The sequence below is a fragment of the Notamacropus eugenii genome, chromosome 5 (genome assembly GCF_028372415.1).
Source record: "Notamacropus eugenii isolate mMacEug1 chromosome 5, mMacEug1.pri_v2, whole genome shotgun sequence".
NCBI classification, from domain to species: domain Eukaryota; kingdom Metazoa; phylum Chordata; class Mammalia; order Diprotodontia; family Macropodidae; genus Notamacropus; species Notamacropus eugenii.
This window is the reverse complement of record NC_092876.1, coordinates 229596121-229618791: the sequence shown is the minus strand read 5'-3', so window position 1 is coordinate 229618791 and position 22671 is coordinate 229596121.

Genomic DNA, 22671 nt, shown 5'->3' with positions numbered 1-22671 from the left:
CTTTGAGGACATCTGTGTTACAGGAGAGGAGATGACGATGAACAAAGGAGACCTCAAATACTTGAGGAAAGCTAATATAGTTCCCAATTTTTTCTTCTCCAGGTTAAGTCCCAAGTTTCTACCGCTAAGTCTCATGCAGCACATTCTTGAGGCCCTTTTTCAATCAGATTGTTTTCCTTTGCATGTTGTTAACTAATCCAGAAGTACTTGTAATCCATTCATTTAATAAACATTTTTAAGTCCCTCCCGAGTATGAAGCATTGTACTGTTGGCGGATACAAAAAGAATTGAATAGTCCCTGCCCTCAAGGACTTTTCATTTTCCTGGAGGGAGGGAAGAAAGGAGAAGATATCACAAACACAAACAAGTACAAAAAATATTAACTTTTAATATAGAATAAATTAATATAAAAATTAAAATATAAAATAAAATAACTTTTTAATATAAAATAAGTGTCTTCAGGAAAGACATTATTAACTGTTGAGGGCAATAAAGAATAATGGTAGTTCTTGCGAGGAAAGTGGCACTTGAATTAAGTCTTGAAGGAAATTAGGGCTTTTTATAAGTTTTGCATAATTCCCATGTATAATTGACATCACATTTCTTGCCTTCTCAGTGGGTGAGGGAGGAATACAAAGAAGGAAATTTGGAGCTCAAATTTTAAAAAAATAGATAATACATTTATTTAAAAAAAAGAAATTAGAACTTCTTCAAGAAAGAGTTGAAGAGGGTTTGCATTCTAAGAATGGGGCACAAGCTGGGTAGAGATATGGAGAAAGAAGATGAAATAACATTACAGGGAACCACAAGTAGATCAGTTTGGTTGGAAATTAGAGTACATGTACAACATGCCAGCAAAGATAGACAGGATCTTGATTTCAAAATATTTTGAATACCAGAAAAAGCAATTTCTGTTTTATCCTCAAGGCAACTAGAGTTCCCTGACATCTGGCCTATGATTTAAGAATATAAACATGGCAGCCAAGTGGAAAGTTGATTGGATGAAGGATAATATTGGAAACAGGAAGACCAATTAGGAGATTTCTATAGTTCCAGTTCTGGTACAAGTAAGGAGTTAGGGATGGATGTAGAGGTGTGATATAAGAGTTAACATATGATTGGGTATAGGGGCTGAGAGGAAAAAGCTGACTGGAAGGATACCTTTTTAAAAGTCTCTTTTCTCCCCCCAGGTTGCAATAAACAAAACCCAAAAACTCCACAACCCTTTTTGATGTCAACAAGTCAAGCAAACAAGCATTTGATTACCTACTATGAGCTAGAGATTGTGCTATATGCTAGAGGATTCAAAGAAAAGAAAAGCCTTTGAGGAGCACACATTCTAATGTTGTCCTTAGCCTTCCTCTCTACTCTTAACATATTTAGTTTTAACATTTCTCACATACTTTTTACAGGGCCACACAACAATTTATAGCCCTCTTCTATTACCTGCCCTTGCTTCCATTTTCTGTACGTCTTTTAATCTAAGAGTAAGAACTATAACTTGGGCCAAGGGACTGGGGAACAATACTCACACTCCCTCCTTAAGGGGACCCTCTACTTTGAATACATGTGGCCCAGACTCTGTTTAGTACAAGGGGAGACTAACCTCTAATCACTGTAAAAGCTCTGTATAACTACTAGGAAGGGCAAATTGGTGCATGCTCTAAGGATCGTGCCCTCATTGGTCATTCCCATCAATGTACTTAATATTATTTTTATTCAATCAATTATTTAAATATTTTCATATCTGATGGGAACCTTAGAGATAATTTAATCCAACCCCCCTCAATTTACAAATGAGAAAGATGAAATACAGAAAGGTTAACTAGCTCATTCAAGGCCTCATAATGAGATAATGGCAGAGTCAAGACTGGTAACTGCCTCTGGCTCTAGTCTGGTTGCAGGTACCATATGTACTTGAAATGACTACAGATACATTTATGCCACAAACATTTTGTAATTCAGATTTTTCCCTAATTCAGACATATCTACTCTCTGATGTGTATCATGAATATTTATGAGTCAATTCATTATTATAATACTGTTTCCAAAATTACAGTAGAATGGGGGGGGGGGGATTGAAAGTGAATTAGCCTGCTAGAGAACTACTCTAAGAACCCACAACTAATGGTACATTTTGACCGTATTTTTAAATCCTCTTGATATGTTGGGATGCTGACTTATTTTGTTCTTTTACTTTTTCAAGTTTGCAGCTCAAGCCTCAAGATACTGTGGCTTTTTTTCTCCATCACAGATACTTGGCCTTTAATTTGAGAGACAGTTACAGGTGGCCTTAGGTGTCTTGGTCTAGTGTTCCAAACTACAACTCTAAGACACCTGCTTTCACTTCTCTCAGGAAACAAACCTCTACTACGGCTTTGCAAATATGGAAGAAAAACTGATTTTAACTGGGAAAATGTAACAATGTGCAAGTACTCGAACAGCTGCAGGATGACTTGAAGCAGAGGGGAGCTCTCATAGATCTGCTTACCTGAGTCACCACAGAAGTGACAACATGGCCATGATAGGATGTTGGTGCCAGGGACTGATCTCTGTGAGCACCATTGTGGAGCGAAGTGCTGCCCCCTTCCTGTGGTAAGATGAGCTACAGATGTGACAGCACACTAAATAATCATTCAGTCATCAAGAATTTATTATGCACCAGCTCTGTGCTTGGAACTTTTCTAGTCCCTGGGATGCATATAAAGGCAAAAATGAAACAGTCCCTGCTCTCAAGGAGAGTAATTAGCAACAATCCTATATCCAATGTGGCTAACTACAGAAACTCATTGAAAAGATGCACACCAGTGGACTATGATAAAGCTAGATTCTTTTTTGGTGGGAGTGGGGTATGGGGGTGGAGTTTGAAATATTCTTTCCCTTTTATGAATCCTTACCTTGTTTCCAAACTATGAGGTCTTTCCTGATTCCCTCCCCCCTTCCCCAGCTTCTTGAACTTCTCCTTCCCAAATGCCTTGTATATATATACTTTGCTATATGTTTGTATATGTGTATTTATATATATGTATATATATATATGTATATACACACACACACACACTATATGTATAGTATACACTATTATACACTGGCTATGTGACACTGGACAAATCACTTATCCTACAACTTGTATACTACCTTAGGTAACTCCCTTGGATTTTATCTATTAAGTCATAGATCACTGAGATCTGTATTGATGGAGTGAATTCCTAAAGTGGAAATGGTAGTTGCTGTCCTTTGTTCTCAAAGAAGACTGAAATGAAATGGAAATAACCTGTGCTGACAGATTCACGGATCCTTCCAGCACAGGAAAGATGTAACACATTTACATACAGGTAAAAATATCTGACAGTAGATCTCTTTGGTAAGACAAGGTTTTCAAAGGAGAAAAAGTAGGGGAATGTTAAGGGAAAAGGACCATATTGACAGGAGAAGGACAAAAAGAACGGAAAACCAGTTCCACTGATGACAAATTTTGCACATTCCATAATTTTAAGTTAAACCAAACTTATTGGCAGATGACAGAGAACCTCTATAGCACTACATGCCAAAACCCTAATGTACTTTGTCATACATTTCTGTATTTCCCAAAGGGGAAGAAATATACTTCTGAAAAGCAAGACATTTTATACCAGTAGTACAATCCAGTCTACATAACTTTGAGAGGCCTGCCCCCTACTGGAACAATGAAATATTGCATACCCGTACTTTTCAAAATTTTACTTACCTAGATGCTGATGCCATCTACCGTGTGTATGTGCGTGTGTGTATGTGTAACAAAAGACACTTGCTGAAATTTTTGTCTAAGCTTCCTCATTTGTGATCATTAGAGCAAATCATTCAAGTCACACTAATAGTCCATGAAAAGAAAAACTTTGTTTTCCAATACCATTTTCTTATTAATTTATAAATATTAAATAATAATAAAATATTCAAGCATTTATTAATGCTTATGGTCAGATTCACCTTGAGCAAATTGCCACAGAATAACCTAGTTGCCTTGCTATGTTCCAAATGTTCTGTAAATGCCCCTGAAATCGAACGAGGGAATTTCTCAAGCAAGATGGTATTAACTGTTAAATAGAACTTTTTACCTGAGCCTATCTTAGGAGTTTGTGAATATTCTACTCCATCCTCCCTCCATGGATTAGGGAAAAGTTAATGTAAATTAACCTTGAAATCCATCATCTCAAAGAAAGCAGCATTGGCAAGGCAATGATGTTCTGCTTATCCCAGGCTATCTAAATTTTGCAATTTGTTTATTCTCTATATTCTTCTGCACAGTCTTCATATGACTGTTCTATAACACTATTTGAGATTACAACTATGAAAGAGTGAACTAAATCAGAAGAATAATTTCAACATTAAAAAGAAAACCAACTTTGAAAACCTTAAGAAATTTTACCAGTGCCATGACCAATCACCATTCCAGAGGACCAATAAAGAAGTGTGCTACCCATCTCCTAACAGAGTGGTGATGAACTCAAGGTAAAGAATAAGACATACATTTTTAGACTCAGACAATTTGGGAATCTGTTTTGCTTGATTATGCATATTTGTTATAAGAGTAGTTCCAGGAAAAGGAAAGAAAAAAAAGGACTATTGAAGGGATTTTTTAGATGTGCAGAAGAGAGTAAAAGAATGAATGCATGAATCATGCTTCATGAAAAGCATGAATCTTTGAAGTCATTTACTGAATTTATATTATAGCTGAAATTAACAGTTTTGTGAACAATACTCTTTTTCAGTTCTAACTTACGTATATGAAGATGCCCATTTTATTTGACGTTTGTTAATACCAGAATAAAAATAAATATTTTTTAAAAGAAAGATTACAAGCCTGAGAAGAACTGGGGTCCTGTCTAAGTCATTAAGTATAACTATGCCTGGTATAGGTAGGTTCTTAGTAAATACTCCTCAAAATGGTTAGAGGTAATTAAAGGGGATTGAGGGAGGAAAGAGTAATCCCTCCCTTGAGGCAGAGTAAATATTTGAGTTTTTGAACAAGTGGTCAGTATTTTAATTTCAAGGTTAGAGGCAGGTAATGCAGTAGATAGAGCTTTGAGCTTGGAATCAGGAAGATTTGTATTCAAATATGGCCTCAGAGACTTACTAGCTGTGTGATCCTGGGCATGTCACTTAATCTCTGTTTCCTCGGTTGTAAAATGGGGATAGTAATGGTACCTATAGGCTTATTGTAAGGATCAAATGGGATAATAGCTCTACCTGACACAGTAGGTACTATACAAATACTTATCCCCTATCCTCCAGGCTAGAGAAATGAAATAGTACTCCATTATTATTTCAGCAGCTTATCAAAAATGATGTTTACCTAGTAGATGACCTATTTGAGGTTGCAAATAGCAAAAGTCGAAATACATCTATGCCAATCCTATTTCATCTGTCCCTTCTTCCTCCACTCCCAGATAGTCAACAAAAATCAATGTGACTTTTCTGCCTGAGAGGGAGGGAAGTGGAGGGAGGAAATCAAGTCATTCTTTACTTTGTCTACTCTGTGACCCAGCTTCACTGTATTTATTGTTATACTTTCCTGCACTTGCCAGTTTAAAACTGGAATATTTTTCTGGTAATAAAACCTAGCAGCTAAAGGGCAAGCATAGATTTGTTTATCCAAGCTGTGTGGTAATTGATAATGCATACTTTAGAATATAGCCTGTTAACAACAGATGAGTGGGTGGGTTACAGAAGTAACTACCTGGACCAAACAGTCAAGGTAAAGGTAAACTCTAAAGGCTCTGCCTATACCTGGATTATAGAAGAGAAAGTATTTAAACAAGGTTCAGGCTGAGATCAGTGCTGGCACACAATTTTCAAAACTCAAGTCAGTCCATCTTTGCGAGGTCCATGATGCATGGTATGGAGGAGTGGGAGTAAAGGACTAGGTAGGGTTCTGGAGGGCTTTGGCACCTCAGCTGGAGCCTGGTGTTCCTTCTTCCTTCCAGAAGTCTTCCTTCTCTTTAATTCTGGATGTTGATCCTCTGGGAGAAGCAGCCAGGATTTCCTGTAGCACACCTGTGCATATTCCTACCACAACCCCAGGTTTCTGAATATGGGTCCATGAGTTGGAGTTTTACAGGACACGTACCAGGCACATGGCCTAAAGATCTGGCCTAGATCCACACATCTGATCCTCTACAAATGAGCTCTGTTCTTCAATCTCTTGACCTGTAAAAAGAGAGACTATCTAGGTGCCTTCTAACTTTAAATCCTATGATCCCATGAGTTAAAAGGACAGTGTGAGTACTTTGAGCATCCAGAGGGCAGAAGATAGAAGATGTAAGGAAGTAGGAGAAAAGGGTAAGAGTGTGAAAAGAGAGATGTGTATGTACATCAAAAGCAAATTTCACTTACTTTCAATTTCTTCATAAATTTTACATAAAATTTTTACCACCTTCTATTCCTCTCAGAAAAAATTCAACAGTAAAGCTCCCATTTAACTGTAGTCAGGGCTCTTCTCTCCTCTTACACAGTTCTCTTGTCTTGATTAAAGAGTTTAGGCATGAGACATAGAGACAAATCAGCCAAGGTGAGAGCTGAGACCATTAGGGATGCTTCACAGAGACACCCCAGAATGAGATTTGTGCTACAAACAGAAGGTGTGCATAGAGCTATTATATGCTGTGACTAAGTGTGTACATATCCAAGTTAATGAATATTTTTATGGTAATTATAGGAGCAATGACCACCAGGTCCCTTACTTCACTTCTTCACTGCTTAAAGGAATCTACAATATCATCCACACAACTTTCTGCAGTGGGGCAGATCTCCACCTGTCCATGACGGTCCATCATGTGTGACCCTTATCTATGTCCTCATATGACTCCATCACTGGGAATATACACAATGTCCAAGGATATATTTTGATATTATATGGATACCAACAACTCACATACATTGTCTCTTTTTTATCTCTTACTCTCATGTTACCCACTTATCTTTTGTTTTGGTCATCTATATTTCTGGTGACATCCTTTAAGCCAGCTTTTATCTATAATTTCTCATTTATAATGTTACAGCTGCTCCATTGATCTTTTTGGTAATACTTAAACATAATTCTTAATGGTATTCCATGTCTTGATGGCATGCAACATCACTAAAAAGTCTCTTTTCATTCCTGGAAAGAATTAACCAGAGGTAGACAACAGCTTATGATGTGGCAAGCACCATTGGATATCATCAAAGGTTCTCCTGAATTGCTTCATGGGAACATTTGTCCTGAGTAATGATACTTTCCAATGATACTTGTAGGGCAATAGGGAAAACTTTACCTCTAAAGTCTAATTTCATCACTAGGTGGTATAGTTAGCCACTATCGTGAAACAGATCACAAAACTCAGTCAATGGGTGGTTCCATGTTCACCCTGGTATTTGTACATTTTTCCCAATATTCATCTTATATTAGAGCATACTCTGGTGAAGTTACCAAACTCCCTATGATTCTCAAACAGCTATTGCCTCAATCCCTAACCCCACCTCTTTATGAGTAGCAGCTCCACACAACATTAGCCTAAGGGAATGTGAACAGTTTAGATTCATCCAGTCAGAATTTTTGCTGTCTAGGCCCCAAGCATAAGAAAAATTTCACTCTCCTTCTATTATCTTGCAGTGAGGCAATATAATCCTGCCTATGTTCATTGCTGAAGAATCAATGAAAGACATAAGACCAAAACAGTTAATAAAATCACTTTCCCAGGCCCTGATTACCCCGACATCCTATGAATACTCTGTAAACCCAGGAGTTAAGACACAGTTCAGTGTTCTAAATCCAGGCCTTCTCTCTGTCCCTCCCACCAAGAGTGAGCAGCCACTTCCAAGTGCTATTCAAATTCATGCTGTTCATGAGGAACGAAGTCTAGTCATCTGAGAAAACTAGTGATTCAGGGCAATCCAGTTGTCATGAGTTCATAGATTTAGAGTTGGAAGTAATCTTGGAGAACATATAGTCCCAGGGCTCTTAACCTTTTTGGGTGTCATGGATCCCTTTGGCAGTCTGGGGAAGTCCATAGACTCCTCAGAAAGTTTCTTCATAATTGAAGAAAATGATAAATTTTAATTAAAAGTGAGTGAAAATAAGGATGTATGTGAAGTGTTGACTTAATGGATATACTCACTCCCAGAATCTTTATGAGTGGGATCAACTTATGTCATCAGCCAAGACAAGAAGCCTATACTCATCAGCTTAGAAATAAATGCTACCTTCTATAACACTAAACACATGAAATCCATGACTTTTATTCCTTTCTCTACTCCAGCAATCTCTGTTGCAGAACTATACACAGAGGCATTTATTTTCTTTTTTAAAAAATAAATTGGGGGGGCAGAGCCAAGATGGCAGAGTAGAAAGACACACATACACTAGCTGTTTCCCCACAGCCCATAAAATACCTTTAAAGAAAGACTCTCAACAAATTCTAGAACAGCAGAAGCCACAGAACAGTGGAGTGCAGGAGATTTCCAGCCCAGGGTGACCTGAAAGACTGATGGGAAACGTCTGTCCCACCATACTTGGAGTGAAGCCCAGCCCAGCCTTGGTTGAGAAGCACTGTGCTGGGAGGAGGACATGAGCAGACCTCAGGGGCGGAATCACCAGTCTCAGTAGCAGTGTTTGCCAGATCCCTCAACCCACAGGCACCAAAGGTCAGTGAGAGGGTTTTTTCAGCTGGCCAACAAGGGAGAAGGGCCTCTCCATAGCTCCAACCTCAAGAGGTGGCCACAGAGGCCACATCAGGTAGGTGGCAGCAGTTACCACAGCAGCACCTACAGCAGTCCAAATCCATTGTTGGATCATAAAACCCCTGGGGACACTGAGCAGCTGATTCTTACCTCAGCCCTGCCCCCACCTAATACTCCTGGGGGATTTGGGCAGCTGATCTTTATCTCACACTGAATGATGGCCCTGCCCCTGCAGCTTATCTGAATCTCAGCCCCAGTGTTGGCTTGGTGGAACTGGAGGCCAGGTAGCTGTGGAGAGGAAACTCTACTACTCAGATTCTGGGCACAAAAATTTCTTGTTCCTCCCAGACCAATGTACACTCTTGATTGTGCCATCTTGGAGGAACTGAGATCCTACAAATCCCCATAGTATACCCTACTATTGACAAAGGACACAAAAGTCAAGTAACTGGTTGGAAAAATGCCCAGAAAAGGGAAAAAAAATAAGACTATATAAAGTTACTTTCTTGGTGAACAGATATCTTCTCCCATCCTTTTGGATGAGGAAGAATAGTGCTTACCATGAGGGAAAGACATAAAAGTCAAAGCTTCTATATCCCAAACATCCAAAATAAATATTCAATGGTCTCAGGCCATGGAAGAGCTCAAAAAAAGATTTTGAAAATCAAGTAAGAGAGGTGGAGGAAAAATCAGGAAGAGAAATGAGAGAGAAGCAAGAAAATCATGAAAAGCAAGTCAACAACTTGCTAAAGGAGACTCAAAAAAATGCTGAAGAAAATAGCATCTTTAAAAATAGGCTAACTCAATTGGAAAAAGAGGTTCAAAAAGTCAGAAGAAGAAAAGAAAAGTCAGAGAAGAAGAAGGCTTTAAAAAGCAGAATTAGTCAAATGGAAAAGGAGGTTCAAAAGTTCATTGAAGAAAACAGTTCTTTAAAAATTGGAATGGGACAGATGGAGGCCAATGACTTTATGAGAAACCAAGAAATCACAAAACAAAACCAAAAGAAAGAAAAAATGGAAGATAATGTGAAATATCCCATTGGAAAAACAACTGACTTGGAAAATGGATCCAGGAGACACAATTTGAAAATCATGGGACTGCCTAAAAGCCATGACCAAAAAAAGACCCTAGACATCATCTTTCACAAAATTATCAAGGAAAACTGCTCTGATATTCTAGAACCAGGGGCCAAAATAAATATTGAAAGAATCCACTGATCACCACCTGAAAGAGATTCAAAAAGAGAAACTCCTAGGAACATTGTAGCCAAATTCTAGAGTTACCAGGTCGAGGAGAAAATATTGCAAGCAGCTAGAAAGAAATAATTTGAGTATTGTGGAAATACAATCAGGATAACACAAGATCTAGCAGCTTCTACCTTAAGGGATCAAAGAGCTTGGAATATGATATTCCAGAAGTCAAAGGAACTATCTTACAATACAGGAAAGTGGGGGAGAAGGGGATAAGCAGGGTGGGGGGGGATGATGGAAGGGAGAACAATGGGAGGAGGCAACAATTAGAAGTCAACATTCTTGTTGAGGGACAAGGTCAAAAGAGAGAATAGAGGGAAATATAGTTAGTCTTACACAACACAACCATTATGGAAGTCATTTGTAAAACTACACATATATGGCCTATATAGAATTGCTTGCCTTCAAGGCAAGTGGGGATGGGTGGGGAGGGAGGAAGCAAGAGAAGTTGGAACTCAAAGTGTTAGGAGCAACTCTTGAGTATTGTTCTTGCATGCAACTAGGAAATAAGAAATACAGGTAATGGAGTATAGAAATTTATCTTGCTCTGCAGGACAAAAGAGAAGATGGAGATAAGGGAAGGGAGGGATGTTAGAAGGGAGGGCAGATTGGTGATGGAGTAATTAGAATGCTTGGTGTTTTGGGGTGGGAAGAGGGGAGAGATGGGGAGAAAATTTGTAACTCAAAATTTTGTGGAAATGAATGCTGAAAACTTAAAACAAATAAATAAATTTTTTTAAAAGTCAAAAACAAATAAATAAATTGTATTTCCTTTGACCCAGCAATACCACTTCTAGGATTGTATCCAAAAAAGATCATAAAAATGGGAAAAGTTCTTACAAATATCAAAATATTTAGAGCAGTTCATTTTTTGTGGTGGCAAAGAACTAGAAATTGAGAGGATGCCCATCAACTGGGGAATGGCTGAACAAGTTGTAGTATATGAATGTATTGGAATCCTATTGTGCTATAAGAAATGATGAACAGGAAGACTTCAGAAAAATCTGGATAGACTTATATGATCTGATACTGAGTGAAATGAGCAGAACCAGGAGAACATTGTACATATTAACAGCCACATTGTGCAATGAGTAACTTTGATATACTTAGCCCTCCTCAGTATTGCAAGCACCTAAAACAGTTTGAAAGGACTCATGATAGAAAATGCCATTCACATCCAGAGAAAGAACTATGGAGTCTCAACGCAGAGCAAAGCAGACTATTTTCTTTTTTGTTTTGTTTTGTGGTTTTTTCTTCTCATGGTTCTTCACATTTGTTCTAATTCTTCTATACAGCATGACTAATGTGAAAATATGTTTAATAGGAATATATATGTAGAGCCTATATCAGACTGCATGCTGTCTTGAGAAGGGGGGAGGGGAAGGAGGAGGAGAAAATTTAAAACATATGGAAATGAATGTTGAAAGCTAAAAACAAATCAATTAACTTTAAAAATAAATTTTATTGATTTTTCTGTGGTTATCATTTCCTATATTTATCTCCAAATGCATATATCTTCTTTCCCTCTACCACAATCAAGAAGACTGGAGTTTGAATTCAACCTCAGACATTCACTAGCTTTATTACCTGGGCAAGTAACTTAACTCTGTCTTAATTTCTTCATCTATACATTGAGGATAAGAGGCCATCTACCCTCCCCCCACCCTGGTTGTTAGGAGAATAAAATGAGATAACATTTGTAAAGTGTTTTGCAAACTTTAAAGTGCTATATAAATGCTAGCTATCATTAGAGAATGGAGAATATCATGGGGAATAAAAACAGTTGGGGGAAAGCCATTCAGCAAAATTAGCACATGTTTTCCAGCACTAAAGCTATTATTCTTAGCTCATTTGGAATGTTTCTCAGGTATAAACTCTATACGATATAGTCTAACATTACTCAGTAAACATGACACAGGCTTTAAATTACTTCTCTAATTCAATAGAATGTAAGCCACTTGAAGGTAGGAATTGTCTCACATTTGTACTTGTATCCCTACCCTCTAGCACTGCACCTGGCGCATGGTAGACACTTGGAAGAGATCTGCTGATTAATTTCACGCTCTTTCCAGTTGCTTATCTTCTTATGATGTAATGGGCAAAGTGCTGAACTTGAACCTGAAAGACTTAAATTTAAAGATTTCAAATTAAACAAAATAAAGACAAATTTTAAAGATTTAAATCCTTCCTCAGGCACACTGACCATGTGAACAGAGAAGCTTTGGTCACCTGATCCTCTAACTAATGAGGCTAGAGGTTAGGTGAGGAGACCTGTAAGGTCACTTCCAGATCCATATTTATGATCCATTAATCTTTCCCAATACCATATTTTTAGAGGTAGTACAAAGTTAGAGTCCTGGACCTAAAGTCAGAAAGATTTGAGTTCAAATCCAGCCTCAGATACTAGTATGACCCTGGATAAATCACCTCTGTCTACTTCTGGGGCCTCATCCAATGGGGATAATAATAATGCCTAACTCTTAGGGCTGTCGAGAAGATAAAATTAGATGATATGTGTAAAGCACTTTGCAAACCTTAAAATTCTGTATAAATATCACTATTATTATTGTCATCTGTAAATTGGAGATAAGAACACCTTATCTCCTGCAGTATCACAAAATTGATGTGAGGAAGAGTCGATAAAGAAGCTACCTCAGAGTCACAAAGAGTTGGGTTCAAGTCTCACCTCTGAAGTGTACCAGCTGTGTGACCCTGGACAAGTCCCTTAACCCTTCAGTGTCCCATGGAGTTCTCTAAAAGTATAAACTGCAATGCAGTTTTTGACCTTCATTGGAAAGGAGAGTTTCTTGATCAGGAGTTTCTTATGCCAATGGAATCATTTCTGGAAATTTCTGGTCGCTCCACTTAATTTTAGGATTCTTATAGACATGCGGCACATCAATCATGATTGAATTTTTTATATTATTTTTTATTTTATGTATTTTAATTAATTAACTAACTTAATAATAAAAAAAATATTTCTCTAACATAATATAACAAAAAAATGATTGCACATGAAACTGAAAATCTATTGTGTACAACTTACCATTCCTTTTAAATATATAATAAAGTTCTCCTATAAATTTCTTTTTTTCTTTCCTCTCCCCTGTCCCATTAGACACAAATATGTATGTGTGTATATATATATATGTATATGCATATATATATGTAAAATCATTTTATACATACTTATTTTTATCAGTTCTTTCTCTAGATGCAGCTAGTGGCTTCCTTCATTATGTCCTTGGTAGTTAATTTGGGTATTTATTTAATTTAACCAGTATCCTCTGTCTTCTGTATGCATAAATTCCCTAAAAAGTCTTTTTTCTGTTCTAAGCACTAGCACCTTACTAAGTGCTCCTGAGCTAAGCTTCTAATCTTCATCAGCACACTTCCTTGAGTTCCTTGAGTCCCCTAACCCTCAGTGTCTAAAAATTCCCAGTATTCTTTATAATTCTCCCCCAGTGTCACCAGCTTACAGGAGTTGTATAATTCTATCATCTGCCTGACACATTAGCATGTTAAAAAGCTTAATTCAATTCACACAAACTGTTCAAGTATGATCTTCTCCCTTGGAGCATTAACATTCTTAACATTCATATTTCTATTTTATAACAGTTACCTCACCAGTCTGAAGTCCCCAATCAATTCAGTTATTTTTGCAGAGGGATTGCTGCCAAGTGCTGAGTGACTCAAGAACCTTGAAGTTTAATCCTGCAATTCCAAACACCATATTTTACCATTTGCCTCATGAATCAAGTTGTGAAGCTTGATGAAGTCATCTAGTCTGCTTGACTCCACTTCCCACTTAAAGCAGGATAACAGTGAGATTCCTTTAGACAGATGAAAATTAGTCTTCTTTTTAAAGGCCTTCAGCATAGAATTATGGAGGCAGCAGAACAAGTGCTGGAATTGTACTTGGAAGAGATCTGAGTCTAAATCATGCCTCAACAATTTTACTAGCCGTGTGACCGTGGAAGAACCATTATACCTCTGAGAGTCTCAGTTTCTTTATCTGTAAAGAGGGGGAAAATACCTAATACTATTTACCTCTCAAGGCTATAGTCAGGAACTGAGGAGATAATGTATACACAGTGTTCCATAAACCTTGAGATGCTATTTAAATGTAAGGCATTATTGTTATTTATCTGATAAATGATGAATGTTCAGTTGTTGTTTGGTGATGTCCAATTTTTTGTGACCCTATCTGGGGTTTGCTTGGCAAAGATGCTGGAGTGGTTTGCCATTTCCTTCTCCAACTCATTTTACAGCTGACGAAACTGACGCAAGCAAGATTAAGTCACTTGCCCAGGGTCACAAAGCTAGCAATTGTCTGAGACCAGATTTGCACTCAGGAAGATAAGTTTTCTTGATTCCAGGTCTGGGGTTCTATCCATCGTGCCACCTAGCTGCCTATAGCTAGCATATGTCTGGGGTTGTTTGCATATGTAACAATTCATACTGGCAAATTGTGAGAAGCAGGAGGACACCTTTGTGGCCTTAAGGAGTGACCTTCTTTCTAGCCACTCCCTCTATCCTTCTGTCTCTTTTCTGGAAGAGTAGTTTCCTTTCAAAGCAATCACACAGCAAGGAAAGAAAATTGTGAGATGCTTGACTTGCTGACAACCAGCTAGTTTCCTACAATGTTACTGACTCCCTTACTGCCCAGAGATGGTAGATGTATTCTTTCTACTCTGGGAAGTAGTTAAAATAAATCAACAAAATAAACTTGAAGCATTAAAAAAATCACTCACGATCAATAATTCTCTCCCTCCTTTGAATGTGAGCCCCAGCCAGAAATCTCATTCTGGCAGATACAATAATGTTACATCTCTCTTCCCTCCAAGGTGTTGCATCAAGTAGCATCAACTTTATCTAAAGACAAAAATTGGTTATACGAATTTGGAAGTTATCTACTTAGAGATAAAAAGTGAACCAATAAGTCAATGAAATGAGAGAAACAGAGAGAAGAGAGAAAAGGGAGAGAAAGTGTATATGTGTGCGTGTGTGTGTGTGTGTGTGTGTGTGTGTGTGTGTGTGTGTGTATGTGACAGAGAGAGAAAGACAGGGACAGAGACAGATGGAGAGACAGAGGAGAGGGCCAAGGACAGAATTTTGAGGAAATGCATATTTGGTAGGTATAGAGTGGATTACAATTCACTAAAGGAGAAAGAATGCACTGAGAAAGAATATTGCATCAGGTAGAAGAAAACCAAGAAAGAGAAATGTCACAAAATCCAAGAGAGGAAATGGAGAGTGTCTAAAGCAGTAGAGAAGTCATCGGTAACCTCAGAGAATGAAGTTTCAGTAGAGTGATAGGGTTAGAATCTAGACTGCACGAATCTGGAAAGTGATTGTGCATGATTTTCTAGAAGTTGGGATATGAAAGGAGAATGGATATAGAACTTGTGGTGAAAGCAGAAGCCCTCCCTCAGCCCCCAAAGAAGAGTTTTGTTTTGTGTTTAAAGATACAGAAGACCTGGGCATATTTGTAGGCAGCAGGGAAGATTCAATCAAAAGAGATAGGATGTGAGAGAGCAAGAGTTAATGTTTAAGGGAGCATGGTCTTGGAGGAGGCAAGAGCGAAAGGAATCAGGATCTCTAGAGAAGGATGAACCTTGAAATCTTTTTCAGAAATTGAAACATAGGTAGGGTACAAAGTAAAAGAAAAGAATAAACTTAATATTAGGAGCTTGTAATATCTAAAAAAAAAATAAAAGTAGAAGATGAACCCATTTTTGAGAGACAATAAGTGAGGGGAGCAGAACAGAAGGTTTGAAGAGAAAAGTGAAGGTTTGGAATAGCAGCTTCAAGGAATATAATAGAGTATCAATCAGGGAATAACAAAAAAATTGAGAATCCAGTTGAAAATACATAATAACAGATTGCATGTGTGTTTGTCCTTCATTTTTGAAGAGGACCATGACATCAGGGAAATGATGACATGACTTACAGTTGACTTTGATTTGAGTGAGGGAGGGCAGAGCAAGGTCACCAGCCTCACTTTCTCCTCCAGAGCCATGAGGATCCAGAATCACTCTTTAAAAGAATGCATGACTTGCTTTAGCAAGTCATTCATCAGGATGAGAATAAGAGTGGAAAAGGCACATAGTGGGAATGATCCAGGGTTAGGGTTTGGAAATATGTGATCAACACCACAAGGAGACAAAAGATTCTTGGGTAGAGGATCATATGTAATTGAACTCTTTAACCCTGTGGTCAAGACTCATCAGCCATATGGCTGATCAATCATACAGTCAAGACTGTAAAGGAAAGAATGAAGGCTGGAACAAATGTGATGAATTGGGGGAACAGTTGTGTGGAAGGACTAGATGGAGATTACAGTGAGGATAAAGTATGTTTAAGGAGAACATAGAAGACAGACATGAAAATATAGGAAATAATAATCAAAAATAATTTCCTTGATTGCAAAGGCAGTTTTTTCTTTTTTCTTCTTTTTTCAGTTTTGGATTTGCAGCACTTATAGCAGCTTGCAAACAGGTGCCTAATAAATATTTGTTGAATTATAGATGATGACGAGATCTAAGTGCAACAAGGTGGTACAATGTACAGAGTACCTGGACCTGGGGTTAGGAAGATCTGAGCTCAAATCCAGCCTCAGATAACTTATTAGCTGTGTGACCTTAGGCAAGTCCCTTAACCTCTATTTGTCAGTTTTCTCAACTGTAAAATGGAGATGATAATAGCACCTACCTTCCAGGATTGTTTTGAGGAACAAATGAGATATTTATAAAGTGCATAGCACAGTGACTGACATGTAATAGGAGCTATATAAATTCTGGCCATCACCATCATCATCATCATTACTAAAGATGTGCCCATCCCTGAACATTAGAAAGGAACAAAGCAAAGTGACTTGTGAGATTTACTGGCAGGTAAGAATCAAATAATGCTTCATAGAGAAGGTGACCTTTGAGTTGGGCTTGAAAGGAGTAATCCAACAAGTTTGGTGGAGGGAGGGGTCCATCATTATGGGAATAAGGAACAGTATAACAGACGCACAGTTGCAGAAAAACATCCTCTTCCTCTGAATTAATGAAAATGGAACCTTACACTTACAGCTTTCCATGAGTTATTTTATCCAGGGATTTTTCCAGACATCCCTCCTACCTAATGCCCCCTACCTAGTGCACACAAAACTATGAAGCTGTACTAAGGAAAATATGTCTTAGTACTTACAGACTTTTCCCCATAAATAATTCCCAGAAGCCTTCAAGGCAGGGAGTATGTGAACTCCTCAGGTGGATAAAACAGACAATAGATGTCACTGGGTATGTACTGCAAGCATTCAAGTCAAAGAGGCCAAGAAATATAGGACAATAGGAAGGCTACAAACAAGGCAATTGTCTTTCCACTACACTATCACTCCTTGACCCCACCTTGTTTGAGTGAGTAGTATGAAGGTGAGCCAGATCTTGATATGTGCAGTGAAGCCAAGAAGTTCCTGTCTAGCTGAGCTGAAAAATAAGTTATGCATAGAGACAGTGGGCTGACAGGTAAAATGTTTGCAATTGTGTGTGAGCAATGGGGAAAAACTCAGTTCCAAGGAAGGGCAGACTACTGTGATGATTGACACCTCCTTCTCCGTGTGTGTTTCTGTGGAACTGGAAGATTTATATTAATCATCTGATCTTTTTTTTTTCATGAAGCAAATGGGACCCAGAAGGAGTGAGGCTTCAAGAACAGGTGTGAGGGTAATTGAGAAGCCTGAGTTTATGAGATGCACATATCTATACCTTGCATTTTATTGGTCTTTTATCCAATTAAACTGATTACTAAAGGTAATGATCCTATGTATTGAAACTTTTGACTGACTAAAAGAAGCAAAGGGAGCAGCTAGACAGAAATCAAGCCAGAGAATGAATGTCATATACCTAGACTAGACAGATAAGAGAGGACTTTGGGACAGTGACGTAGCAATGAGGAGCCAAGAGCAGAGTAGATACACTGGATTCCTTGTCCTCGGTTCTGACTACTCATAGAGAACCACACAGGCACAGCTACCACTTATCCCTGAAACTCTAACTAGAAGACACTTATAAACATTCGATGCTTAACACTGTTCCACAGAATTAACAGCTATTTTGCCTATTTTAGCTTATATCACACACAAACACATACACACATATATAATCCAAGAAGTACTGTGGAAAGTGCTCTGGCATTGGAATCAGAGGACTGGAGTTCAAATCCTCCCTCTATCACTTACAGGCTGTGTGACTTAGGACAAAATACTTTACCTCTCTGAGCCTCAGGTCCCTTCAAGATCTAAATTTATAAACCTGTGAATAAATATGAGTACTTAATCACACAACTGAACAATAGTGATCAGTGATCTTAAAAAAACAAACTCAAACAGCAGCTATTTGGAAAGATAGTTCCATTAATAGCAACAAAATTTTAAGTTGTCAATGCAGGCTAAAGGGGAGAGGGGAGAATGTTCTTCATTGAGAGGTAAATATGCCTGGGCTGTCTCAGTACTTAATATTCACAAAACAATCTACCAAACTCCAAAAATAAAGGAAAAAAATTTTTCAGTCAGGGACCACTGGTATGTTACTAATCAGCCTAACAATTCAGTGCAATAAAATATATGTGAGTAGGAATTATTCCGTGTTTGACTCTGCCCCTTCCTATTTGCAATGCTGTCTTCCTCTATGTAGCTGTTGTAATAACCAAAAGCAGCAAATGGTCATTACCTTTGATTTACAATTTAAATGGATTAGCTAATAGGATAGTTGGTTATTGTCCTTCATCTTCAAAGAGGACCAAAATGGCATCACCATTGTAAAGTGAAATTTCAGTGTGTCCAACTGTGGCTGATCAGACCAATACAAGCTTGGAATGCTCTACCACAGGTTGGGCACAGATGGTCCTGTGAATATATGGAGTGAATATCCCAAATTTGTGCATCTTGCATTTACTTTGTGCTGTCTCAATTCTACTTTACTCAAAGAGCACAGCACCTTCTCTTATGTGGGCACACCATGTTGAGTGGTCCTGTGTCAGTGTCTCCTATGTTGCACAGTCAAATCCAAAGTTCTTAAGAGAGACCTTGAGAGTGTCTTTGTATTGTTTCTTCTGGCCACGATGTAATCTCCTTCCCATGTAAGTTCTCCATAAAATAGTCTTTTTGGTAAGCATACATTTGGCATTCAAACAATGTGGCCAGCCCATTAGAGTTGCATTCTCCAAAGCATAGTTTGAATACTTGGCAGTTTAGCTTGAGCAAGGACTTCAGTCTCTGGTACCTCATACTGCCAGGTGATCCTCAGAATCTTCCTAAGACAGTACAAATGGAAACAATTCAGTTTCCTGGCATGGTGCTGGTAGACTGTCCATGTTTCACAGGCATACAATAATGAGGTTAACACAACGGTTCTGTAGACCTTCAATTTGGTAGTCAGTCTAGTACCTGTTCTCTCCCAAACTTTTCTTTGGAGCCTCTCAAACACTGAGCTAGTTCTGGCAATGCTTGAATCAAACTCATTGTCAAAATGTGTACATCCCTGGAAAGTACACTACCAAGGTAAGTGAACTTATCCACAGCATTCAAAACTTCTCCATTTGTTGTAATTGATGGTCCCACATATGGATGGTGTGGTGGTGACTGATGGAGCACCTGTGGTGTTTTTGGTGTTAATTTTTAGGTCAAAATTAACACAAGCAGCAGAGAATTGATCCATACTTTGTATGGATCAGCTTCAAAGAGTGCACTAAGTGCACAATCATCTGCAAACAGAAAATCATGCACCAACACTCCCTCCACTTTGGTCTTGGCTTGTAGCCTTTTCAAATTGAAGAACTAAAAGGATAATTAATAACTAATAGCTAATAGGATAATTAAATACAAACAGATCAGACAAATACAAGCAACATCTCTCTCCCCCACAGTCGCCACCCTGTTCCATGGAGCTTTATTCCCTGCAGGAAAGAGACAAGAGCTTAGGTGCTTAGTGCCCAAACTCCTGACTCCCCAGTCTACTATCCTTACTGCTTCTCTACACTGTTCCATCATTGGCTTAACTACATGTGTACTATCTATCTTAGCTATACATTTGAAGGTCTAATTCATCTCTGTACTTGTTTAGGTGTAGAAATGATTACTTGCTGCCATACTCTGCTATAGGGGGGGAATCATTCCCAAGACTACAACCTTAACAATATCCCATCTCTCTGTTTCTTCAGCCTTCACCCTCAAAGTCCATGATCAGTAATATTATTCAGTTGTCCTATGTAAGCTCTTAGGAAGTCACTTTCAGGAATCATGTATTCCCTATTCCAAAAGCTTTCCAGAAAAGCTAACCTATGGGAAATGTACAGGGTGTGATAATGACACTGATTTTTAAGAATGAACATATAAGATCTTACGTATCCAATGAATTCTGTTTCAGTCATTTGGAAAAGTTATGGTCCTATTCCAATGATGTTACTATTACTCAAAATATTTTTTGAAATTGACTTGAGAGACACTTAATGGAAGCAGTGTCGTTATTTTATCGTATCTAACTTTTTTACCAAAATGGTATTACCCAATTTGTTATTATTACCCAGAATTGACTCCAAATGACTTGTCCCTGCTTCTAAAACTCAAAGGATGAAAATTCATCACTCTGATGGACATTTAACAAGGGGAAATTGCCACAGACTCTATAGACACTTCCACAAGAAAAGTTCAAAAACATTTTGAGTCTGAAATAAGACATCTTTGGTGACAGTAACAATGTTTTCTAGCATTTACAATTTGCAAGACATGTATGTTCTGATTTATCTATTAAAAATCAGTCATATTATAACTACAAATTATCTTCTTATTAATTTTGGTTTTGAGCAAGATCTCACACTTTTCTTGTCTTTGTCCCTTATTATTAATTATAAGTCTCTTGAAAGTAGAAACTATATATTTCCTGTTTCTTCACATACTGTTTGTCCCACTGTGAGTATATTTCTAATATATGTTGGAGCTAATGCCATTTCTCAGTTGAGATTTGGTTTTCTTTGTGATTTCACTGGATTAAAATTTATAGCACACCCCTGCTTCTTGGAAATCCCAGGAGCATATAATCTATGCTACTGAAGACAGTTCCAGCCTACTGGAAGTCCCAGGAGAGATGAAACTCCAAAAATAAGATTATTTTAAAAGGGCTAAGCAAAAAACACAGGAGACTGCTTTGGCATAAAATATCAAACACAATTAAGAATTAACAAAATTAATTTCCTTATAATATGGACTGATTATTTTATTTTATAATCTAGACCAGTCATTTTTCATGAACTACCATGTCACAGCAAGAGAGATTTCAGCAAATAATAGAAAATTAACCAACTGCATCAGAGATAATGAATCATGCCAAGAATAATAATTACATTCTGACTAACTCTGGAAGCAAACAGGGAAAGAAATTATGTTAGCTAAGTTAACACTGAGGAAAGAATCAAATAAGATCATATCTCTAAGCTCTTGGTAAATTGTTCTTATAAAAAAAAAATCAAGAAAGCTTACCATCCCTGCCATTCAAGATGATGATACGTACAAATGATCCTGTATGTAACTTTTGTTTATATGTTATACTGCTATCTCTGTTTTCAGTAGTGTGTAAGCTCCTTGAGAGCCAGGACTTATTTTTATTTTTAATATGGATCCCCATCACCTAGTTCAGTGACTGGCACAACAGAAATTTAATCAAATGTATATTCAATTGGGCCATAGTTTTCTTGATATTATAGGATATCTCAACTACAGTGGCTGAGATCATTGGCAGTAGTTATGTTTTCAATGATCATATGTAGGGATATTTACATCCTGCTTTTACTTGCACCTGGAAGCCCTAGGCTATCTCTGTTGTCAGCTATGCAAACCTAAAACTGAGGACAATTACAATAGAAACCATTTTAAACATATAGACCCTTCAACCAGTCAGTCAGTCATCAATATTTACTTAGTGCTTACTATGTGCCAGGGACTGGTCTAAGCCCTAGGGATACAAATATGAAAAAAAAAATGGGGTGGGGGAGACAGTTCCTACCCTCAAGGGCTTACAGTCTGATAGGGGAAGTTAATATACAAAAGGATAAAAATACTGAAAAGGGATAGGGGGAACAGGTAGCTGCCACAGGGGAATAGTGGAAAAGTCAGAAGTCTAAAGCAATACAGCCAGGGAAGAAACAAAGACATCCAAGACAGAGGGTCGTGATGACATGGAATACTAAGGTTGATGAGATCTTTCAGGGTGATGAGGTTTTTTCACTAATGAGCTTTCTGTAGCATGATGGGAAAGTTAAAGAAGATTCAAGGTAGTGAAGTCAGATGAGAAATGAAAAGTTTAACCATATAACTGTGGAGTTTAGAACACCCCCACCAACGGAGTAATCTTGAGAACTTTTCTGCAATGCATTTTTAGACACTGCAAAAAGTGTTTTTAAAGAAACTAAGAATATGTCCTTGATATTGAAGAGAGGGCAGAATTTCTTTTTTTGCACTATCTCTTCAATCCATCCATTCTTTTCCATTCCTTCTGCCACCATCATCAGGACTTAAGCAGAATAGAATCCATTCATTACTTCATATTTTAAACAGTGCAGCAAAGGGGAAAATTCACTGGCTTTAGCTTCAAATTCTAGTTTTTCTGCTTACCACAGTTGCAACCTTGGGAAGATCACATACTTTCTTATGTTTTTTCCTAATTTATGCAAAAATGGGGTTGAA